Here is a 10,556-nt window from a genome sequence, read left to right on the forward strand (position 1 = left end):
AATGGATGGTATGTTTTAAGTAACATTGCTTTTCTTGCTTCTTTTCCTTTTCTTAATTTGCTTCAGGCAGCCCTACTCAGTGCATGCCAATTACTTTTTCTTTCCATTTAAGTGAGGTTTTATCGAACTACACCTTACCCTTGTGATGTGGCAATTTTGGCTCATGCCATCGGCCATGTTAAAATATATTTCTCACACAACAAATGCTTACCATCTCAATTACTATTTGTAAAATGCAACGAAATAGCCTTAATATGCTGTATAACCTTCATTAACAAGCAGGTTATAGGCAAGTATTGCAAATGGAAGATCATTGATCATTGCAAGAGGATCTTTGAAGTATTTATAATCAGAATGATAATGAGAATCACTTTGTCCAAGAACATGACATGTACAAAGAATTTAGACACAAACATGTAAAAAAAAAGTGACACAGTGCTCACACAGACGTACAGGACATCACATGGAACAAAAACAGTTGGGGCTCATGTATCTTAGTTGCTGTGAGTCTGTTGTGTCTTTTTTGTGGGTCACTCTCAGATATCATCTCTGTTTGTTTGGTCTGATTTTTGGATGCTGCCGACGTGAGATCATTATGCCATTTTGGCCTTGTGGATAATGATGTTGAATGATTTTTCTTGAGCAGCACTTGATATAAGGCCACATCAGGTGCAGTTCAAAATATCAAACCACAATGCTCACTGTATGAGTGTAAGATACTTGACCAATGACAGAGCACGTTATATTTTATCTAAGCCTGATACTGATGAATTACATCTCATTGAAAAGTTGAAAGGCATGGTGATTAATATGACTTTATATGATTAATTCTTCAGTCTAGTGGTTTAAATCTGCCTTTGGTATTTTGATCTTCAGACTCAAGATGTGTCAGTAAATACAAATAAATAGTAATGTCTTGAGGCCTTTTACACTACAAAAAACTAAACTAATGTTGACATTTTGATGATACTAGAACTACCAACATAGCACCTTTGTTTGAAGCAATAGGTTACCAGAAAGTGAATATTACTCATGTTGGCATGTCTGCATGTGGGCTATATTAAATTCAGGTCATGAGTTGTGGTCATCACAAGAAACTGATTATACAAAATTTAGGCAGTACATAAAAAGCACACGATTTTGATACCCAACCCTACCCCTTATGTTTTAATTTTTTTAATCACATTTTTTTTTTTTGGGGCCTTTCTTCAGATAACTTGAATGTTCACTCAACCAGCTCTGACTCTCACAGTCTTTACATACAGAGGCATACATTGTGAAACATAGGAATAATTATACTACTGTATCTCTTTTACATTTTGACTACATGACTTGCATTACAGACTTACTGAAGTATCATTAAATGTGGACCGATTTGGATGTTGGGGGCCACATGAGGAGAACCCTTTTTCAATGTGGGCTTATTTATGCATTTCAGTTTTTTGTTCACATTCATCTGCCCCGCAATTTTTTATCTGTTGACACCAAATAGACAAATAATTTAAGTAGAGTTCATGACAGAAATCATTACATAATTTGCCACTAGATGGAGCCATACCACTGATTTTGCAACAGCAGCAGTAACTGGTTTGCTGATACCAGTAATATGAGGAACAAAGTTTGCTACTTCACAGTTTAACAGACATGATAATTTGAGAAGGCAATGACACTGCTTCTTTAGTGGTACAAAGTTGTTGATTTAATTAGTCATGCATTTTTTCCTCATATTGTGAGTCAAGGGAAGAAAAACAATTGCTGCCCTCACAGAAGAGGGTGAGCATGTGATCAGCGGCAGGCTGCGTAGAAATGGAGCCAGTGTTGCTCATCAGGCAGAGACCCACTGCAGCGTGGAGCTGTGAGCTTCACATAAGGTATGACTGACTTATTCAGTGGGATGAGAAAACACACCACAAAATCCATAACATTGATAGAGTGTCCAATATCTTTCGTAGGTGCACGTGGTGTGTCCTTGAAGTTGCCAATATTGCTGGGACAGGTAAACCAGAGAATGATGGTGAAAGTAGACTGGAATTCTTGCTGGTTCAGTTGTTCTGAGTTTAGTTTTGTGGCCCAACTGGATAATGTTTGACCGTAATTCTTGAGCCATATTTTATTAGGTATAATACACAAAAATGCCATCGAACTAACAACCCTGTTGTACTGCCTAAAAAGTCTAGCATTGCTTTGAAAAGACACATTCCTTGGATCCTTAAACTCAAGTGCTGACTATCACATTTACAGATGGAGAAGGCTGATGTCAGGTGGTGCTTCAGGCGCAAAAAATAGCAGATGGCCACAAGAAAGCAATGTGTGCTCAGAAGGACCATGCTTGGGCTAACTTTTTAAACCAAATACACTTGAAAAACCTCTCTGGGTCTAGAGCGTACAGTATTATAAAATCTTGTGGCAATGACCTGTTGGCAAACGTGCCTGTCGACCCCTCCTTTAGACGCTATTTTTACTGGCATGCTCTCCTGGCACTACAGTAGGAGAAAGTGGCACACAGAGGAGGTCCTATTCCAACTCATGATATACTGTAGTTTAACCAGCTGTATGTAGCAACATAATTACCTTTAAGTGATTTACTCACTGTAACATTAACTGCATTAAATCACAGGAAAAATGGTGTGTTTCATAATACTAACAATTCACAAGTGTATTGGCACATGAATACGTTAATCTTTCCACTTCATGGTACTTTTGACAGCCTACTGCCCAAATAACCACTCTAACTGTTCTGGTTACTTAATCACACCTTGCACAATCCTGAGAACCCATCTTGAAATGAGTTTGGACCCCCTCACCTCCGGTTTAGCAGTTCTTGGGAAGTCCTTTTTTTTTTTTTTTTTCACTTTTTTTCACTTTCACAACAGAAACTCATTGGATTCTGCTGTACAAACAAGAGAACTTTATAGCCAACTGTGGCTGTCCTGGCCCCACCCTGCACTGACAAAGTACTTCTTAGACTATAGCCACAGCCATATACACACAAATAGTATAATAAGCATTGTAAATGGCTCGCAGTTGCCTTTGGGTTTGGCTAATTTTGTTCAGAAATTGGACTGCTCAGTAGCGGTCATGTGAAGCTCCACTACTACTGTGAAGCAGCTCATGTGAGCTTTGTTGACAGTTACCAAGCATTGTTCAGTGCAAGTGTTTCATCCAGGGTTAAACAGCGTGTCTTTTGACTGAAAGAAAGAATAGTTTCACAGTAGCACTGGAGTCACTGGCAAGGCAGGTAGGCCAATAATTGTCTTTATATGAATTAATTCTCTCAAGTGTGAATCAAGACTCAATCTACAGTGCAAGTGCAATCTACAAAATGTGCTTTTGTCACTAAGAGACTGTAGGACTTTCATTAGGTCCTGGTTGAACTGCACATTCTTAAATAAATAGCTACGCTTGTTTTTTTTTGTACACGTGTGTTCAACAGTGTATTTGTGGCTCAGCCGAACAGAATGGCTCCACGTGTAGCCACTTACCAATTGGGATTTACTGATATGATTCATGTTGAAGTCATCCAGCGGGTTAGAGTACTTTGAGTATTCAAAAATAATCATGTTTGAGATTCTGAGAGTGAGTGATCAGGATGAGTTCATGGAGAAAAATGACATTTTGATGCTTGGTTGCGTTTGAAAAGTTCAAATCACTCACTTTATTTTGAAAGAACAATTTGTTTGTCAGTGGGAGAACAAGCAGAAACAACAATCGGTAAACTCTTTGCCGATAGTTGGTAAATTTAATAAATCACATGCTCAGAAAAATATTTCTCAGTTTCATTATTTTCTTAAGGTAATTTTAGTATTAATAATATGGTTACATATTCAAAACAGTAAAGTAAGTGGGATGTAGCCAGTAGGCCTCCCAGCTTGAGAAGCTCAGAAACAAGACAACGATGGTTCAGGATTAAAATATCATGTAGGAGTCACATAATTCAGTCCCATACATGGAGAGCATCTTCCTATGCTGCCAAGTTGTCAAATATGAATAGACATTAATGTTAATTCAGGTGTGTACGTGGGTGTGTGCTTGTTACACTACAGGACACGAGTCAGCCCCACACTGGCACGTTTAGATTCATCTATACCAGTTATACAGCAAAAAATGCTTTCTGAGCACCAATAGGAAAATTATATTTGCTTTTGAAAAAGAAGTCCATGTCCAAAGCATATGATATCGAATTCAAGAAATGTATCAAGAAATTTTACTTAAATAGGCCTTTTAATCAAACACTCTTACCTGTCCAATTCTATTTCTACATGATAGATAGATAGAGAGATAGATAGATAGATAGATAGATGGATAGATAGATTATTAATTACTGAGGAAAACTTCAAAACTTGACTACACCTCATATAGCAGTATCTTGATCTAACTTTAGTTGTGAAGATGGTATAGAGATTTAATTTTCAAATAATTAGTGCACTTTGTCTGCACTTTGAGAAGGGGCCACTTTAGAGTTTGTTGTTTGTTGTGGGTTAAAAGTTAGAGTTAGGATTAGGCTTGTAGCTAGATGGGTTAAAATGAGGTCCATACTGATGAGGATTAGGGTTAGGGGTTAGAGAATCAATGTTGTCAATGGGATGCCCTCAGTCCTACAAAGCTCTGTGTTTGCCCTGCTGGACAAAGAGAAAACAAAGAAAATTGCTAGACGTGTGAGCTGGAAGAGGCACTGTAGAAATGAAACTAACTCCACAGAAATCTGGGGGAGTGTTGAAAGTGAGCTGTAGTGTTCATTTGGAGAGTTTACAGGCCTTGCAACATTCCTCAGTATCTGAGAAACCGGATGTTCATCACTTGCCTTGCCCCCTTTCATCCCTCACACCTCTTTTTTGGACTGTCTTTGGGGGCTTTCCTATGGTGCTGGTCATGTGTGCAGCTGGAGATGGAGGCCATGCAACGTTAATCCTCCTCCCCTAGCTCAGGAAAGTACCCTGCCTTGCTTTGCAGAGTGAAAACAACAAAGAGCTGAGTGTGGCTGCAGCCTCCGGGGTTCAGTGCACCCACCAGAACATGTCCAGAGTCACAGCTTGCTGCTCCCTCCTACCCATCTATCCATGCATGACTCTCTCTCCCTCTCTTGTACTTTCTCTCTTTTACCCTCTCTTCAACCTAGGAAAGACATGTACAATTGGAGGCTACGATGTAATATGCCCCCCCCCACCCCTCCAGTGGTTGTGGCTGAGACCAGAGATGGAGGACTTCAGAAGGTCAAAAGGAGGAATGTATACAACACCAGAACAGAGAGAAAGAATGTGGTCAGCCTGGGTATTGTAGGGGCAAAATTGTGCCAATCCATCCTAAATCACCTAACTGTTATATACACAGACTAAAACCCTGAATAGAAATACAGAAATGTGTGGAAAAATTGGAAACTAAAGTGAAACTCTAATCACTGCTTCTAAATTTAACCAACAATAGAAATCCCCAAGAATTATTTTCTGCACTATCTACTATCAATATCTCAGAGAGAGAGAGAGAGAGAGAGAGAGAGAGAGAGAGAGAGAGAGAGAGAGAGAGAGAGAGAGAGAGATGACCTTATGTAAATGACAGCAGGAGGAGGATAACATATGATGGTCCCATATTTAAAACTGGTTTAAGTACCTGGCTCCAGTGTTTGCTATTGCATCAAGAGTTACTCTGGACAATTGTTTACATAGCAGCCGTTAGGCCATACTTGATGGTCTGGTGTGACATTGGGTATATAGTATGTTGGGTCTGAAATGAGGCCCTAAAATCCGAAACAAGTTTCTCACATAGCCTTTCATGACCGTCACACCCACAAGCACCAGGCATTACAAAACTTCATATTTGGGATATTAACGTTCCAAAAATGTCCTAAACCTTCATGACAATTAATTACCAGGAGATTATCAGGAGATTTTTTTTAGTTTTTTTTTTATCATTTTCCTTAAGATTTTCTTCAAATACTCTTCATTTGTGACACAGCAGTGGAACAGAGTATCATTTTATTATCATTTTAGCTACAATTTGCAAGATTTTCGCCTTGAGGCAGGAAGTGTGTCATTAGTCCCTTAGACCCTCCTCATTCTCAGTTGGTCACGTTCCCGCCCCAAAGCCTGTCACTCATCTTGATGAGCTGTCTGCTTTGAAAAGGGATCCAGCATCTAGCCTGAGGCTGAGGTAACCGCCGTCCGCAACGCCACCACAGGCGTTAAAGAAGTAGACGGCGAACGAAGGCAATTGGCAATAAAAAAAAACAAACAATCCCAATGTTTTTGAACGTGTCTTGTCTGCATGTTTAGCTTCACTGTTCTTTTGTTTCTTGTTCCCTCCATTGTTGTTGTTGTATGGCTTCCCTGCGCTGTGGCCACTAGCCTCACCTTAACAGCCACAACTCAGCTCACTGCTGCCCATGCCCAAACAGACACACACCAAACAGTATCCATCCAATACATCCGTCCTGAACATCACTGAAAAGCCAATTTCAGACAAATTCAGGAATTTAGACATATTGCAGCGTTAAGCAACATTTTCTAAATAAAAGGTCTCTCTCCTGGCAATTGTAATTTTTAACTGAAACATATGCTTTGGGTGTAACCTTGTGAATGTGTGTTGTGAAGGCTTTATCCAGCTAACTACAACAATAAATACAGGTTTTACTGTGAATCAACGCTGCTCTAAATCAAATTTTGGATGCACCTTGTTTAACAAATGTTTTGGCATATGTTTTCCCATCACTTCAGATTAGGAAGTATAAACTATTTTACTAATTGTCTGTGAAAGTTTGGAACTTTAGAGTAACAAACCAGTATGTGCTAATAAATATCAAAATATATGTGCTAAATAGCAGTGTATTAGGCAAGACCTCACTTACATATGGAGAAGTTGGCATATGTGGGCATTAGTAACACCAGTATTGTGTGTTTTGTTACAACTAATGAAGTACATTTTTATTAAACCATAGCAACGGAGAGTAATTATTCTTGTGGTACTAGTCCTTTACTAGCCCATAGTGAGTAAAGTGAGTAAAGCTAATTCATGTGCTACTTCTTTAATAATGATTAGTGAGCACTTATTACAAAGTTATTGAGGGACAAAAAACCTAAGAGCTAAAAAAAAATGTTGGATGGTCAAAAAAAGACGTTCCTTGTCAGTTACAGAGAGGGAAAGAGCGACTACAACCTCTGAGATGAGGTTTTTTAAACGTGTGTTTAAGAGAGCAAGAGAGGAAGAGACGGACACTTTGGCAGAACCTGAGGATCCTGAGGCAGAAGCTTGTCAACCCTCCTGAGGTAAAAAAAAATGGCACAGGAGGCAGGGGCAGAGGGGGCAGGAAGAGGGCTGCCTTCCCTGTTCAAAAGAAGAGACTGACCATGACCCCTTTAACACCAAAACTGATGCAGCAAGGGAACAGGACCTGCACTGCACTTCCTGGGTGCCCACCAGCACCCAACACGGAGTCAAACTGCAGGGAGCCCAGTTGCAAGGAGATCCAGCAGGTTGTCATGCAGCCAGTGGAGAGCCTAACAATGTGTACAAGAGATTCCTTGAACTCCTTATGGAGGATCCTGAGGGTCATGTGGGAAGATAGGACAACAGTCAAGGTTTGCAGGGGATGTCAGGATTTCCAAGGAGGAGAACTCATGGAATATCAGTTTAAAAGTAAGTGCCAGTCTAATTAATTAGCTTTTAACTGTTTTTTTTCTTGTCTGTTGCTCATTAGACCCAGACTAACAATAGTATCCTCAGGTCATGTGCAGGCTATAATGTGAGGCGAATGCTACGTTTATTCTCAATGCCATTTGAATACATTTTCTCCCTTTTAAACACATTTATTTACATTTTTGACACAACACTACTTTTTTCTACCAATATATAGGCCACTGTGGGGCATTGCTTTTTGCTGGAAGTGATCAGATTGTTAGATTTTAGTGAAACCTTGAAATTTATTTCTCTTGAGAAAATGAAGCACCTTGAGAGAAATAGACCATGGCAAAGAGAAAAAAAATGTCTAAAATAAAAAAGTGAGTTTTTGTTTCCTTTCAATTTTCAATCTGAGTGAGCTATCAACCAACAGTTCCTGGGTCTATGCCTTTGCCCCGGCTCAAATGGCAAACCCTCCACTCACCAGCACCATGTGACCATGAAAGTTGAATATGCAATGTCTTATCTGATCCGCCATGTGAAAAGGATCCAATCCAAATGCCAAAGCTGGGCCATTTCAACTGGAAACAGTCCATACCCATTTTTAAGATTATTTATAAGGAATTTCTGCTTTATTGGACAGTAACAGTGAAGAGAGATAGGAGGGATGGGAGAGAGAGAAGGATGACTCGTGACAAAGCTCCAGGACACCAGGACACCCCAGTTTGTACCAATTTTACATTGTACTGTATATACTTGACCTTATGGTGCACTGTCCAAATATTGAATGTTCAATGACTGATGCCATTTTTCTCTGAAAGTTATATACTGACCAGACCTGGGTCAAATAGGCTTTGCCTTCCTATTTGTTTGGACATGAATGAGGTATGATATGGGCGGGGCTAACCATTCAGAGGGTGTCAAGTAAGTTGTCAAATATTTGTTTGTGAATTCAACCTTTCTGGCTGTCATATTTTCCTGTGTAGCACATCCCACCCAGTTGGCACTTAACAAGGATAAAACAAACCATAAAAAGATAAAAACAAACCATAAAAAGTATTTCCAACTACTGTTTGACTGTTTGACCCAGGTCTATATCATAGATTATTTTTAATATTATACTAATGTTGCTGCCTGTCTTATGGTCCAGTAGATGTGTGATGGTATAGGTTGATGTTTTCTATGGTATTCATTTGTATGGTATTATATCATTCTGTTAAACTCTGAATTGAGCCACTCTATGAATGCTCACCTTGGATTATGACACAAGGGACAGTAACATCATATCCTGTGTATTGATAAATGTACACAGTTTACAGTATTTTATCCCAGATATTGAGCAATAATACAAATAAAATGAGTTTTTGCAATGAAAGAACGTATTTCTCCGAATATAATGAATAATTTTGCCAATATTACAATGTACTCACTGAATAAATGGGAGCACTTGGCTGATTGAAAATGATCATGAAATACATTTATTTACAGTTCATTTGACTCTCAACCTCTTTATTCTTGGACACCCATACTAAACAACACCCTCTCTCTCTCTCACACACACACACACACACACACTCAGAGTAAAATTTCTGAAAGGATGCTGTTCCAAGCAAAAGCCCATTCATGGTACTTTGTTTCACCAGAAGCCACAAGCCACAAAGGAGGTGAGCTGGGCTTGATGTGTGTCTGCATTGAGATATGATGAGCCGGAGATACCAGTTGCAAAACCTACGGAAGACACTTTAAGGCCTGTATCCAATTTATTCATAGTACTTCTAAGTGAGTCATCAATGTAACCATTGTGTATACCTTGAACAGAGCCTGGATATGTTAATTACTCTATAATGGTGATAGCTTAGTTATTTATTCAGTACAGTGGCTTCGAGGACACTTTTATGCCACTTTCCTCATCCTTTTAAAAATCTTTGAGGATATTATGGAGGATTCTTACAGCTTGTCAAATGATTGGGCTACATATATTTTCACTTGTTTCCAATGCAGTGTCACCAGAGAATTTTCTTGAAACAAGTGAAAACATCAGATCACTAGTTATCAAGACAAAGATAATGTCACTTGAGATAACAAAAATTTGAACAAGTTGAAATCTGTTGGGGATAAGAGAAATAATCTAATCCCATTGGCAGTGGGGTTTTTTCTCTCGCTTGTTTTAATACAAATAAGATTTTTAAATTACTTGTTAAGATGGATATTTTGCAGTGTGCGCGTTTGGTACACAAACCCACTGCGTAATTACGCATTTGGTGGGCCTATGAGTTTAGTATTTACTAAGTGAGTGTCATGTTTATGAGAGCCAGAGCATATTTGTGTGCAGGGAGGTTGGTTGGCTACTGGCAATGTTGGTAGAACACCCCCTCCTCTCTCTCTCTCTCTCTCTCTCTCTCTCTCTCTCTCTCTCTCTTTCTCTCTCTCTCTCTCTCTCTCTCTCTCTCCCTCTCTCTCTCTCTCCCTTTTCAGCTGCCGCGATATTTTCCAGCTCTGGAGCCTCAACCGCACGGCTCGATCGATTCGCATTGATTGTCCCTGACGAGCTGCTCCACTTTCTAGCCAATGTCAGCCAGTCTGCGATCGGGAAGGAGAGAAATGAAGGAAAATCTCTGCCGCCCTGGCGGTGTCATTTCCACACACTTGGGTTGGCCGCCTGCCAGCAGACAGGACAGTCGAAAGAGGTGGAGTGGACTCTGGGGCTGAGCGAGAGGAGGAGCGGCCAGGGAGGGAGTTGTAAATAAAGACAAGGTGGGTAAAGATACGAGCTGCAGGCAGTGATCACCAGTGAGTCAAACCAACACCAGTCTAAACAAAATCAGATAGCCTATATTTTCAGAAAAGCATTCATTTGTTTTTCCCTTCAAACACCCTATCATCATGTAATTACACCAGATTGACACTTATTTTGGTGTATGGACTTCTCTCGTGCAGGTTTCTGTCAG

This window comes from Centroberyx affinis, unplaced genomic scaffold, assembly GCF_046629955.1.
Source record: "Centroberyx affinis isolate AG114_WGS23_722 - 3 ecotype Tasmania unplaced genomic scaffold, CSIRO-AGI_Caff_v1 ptg005694l_1, whole genome shotgun sequence".
Classification (NCBI taxonomy): Eukaryota; Metazoa; Chordata; class Actinopteri; order Beryciformes; family Berycidae; genus Centroberyx; species Centroberyx affinis.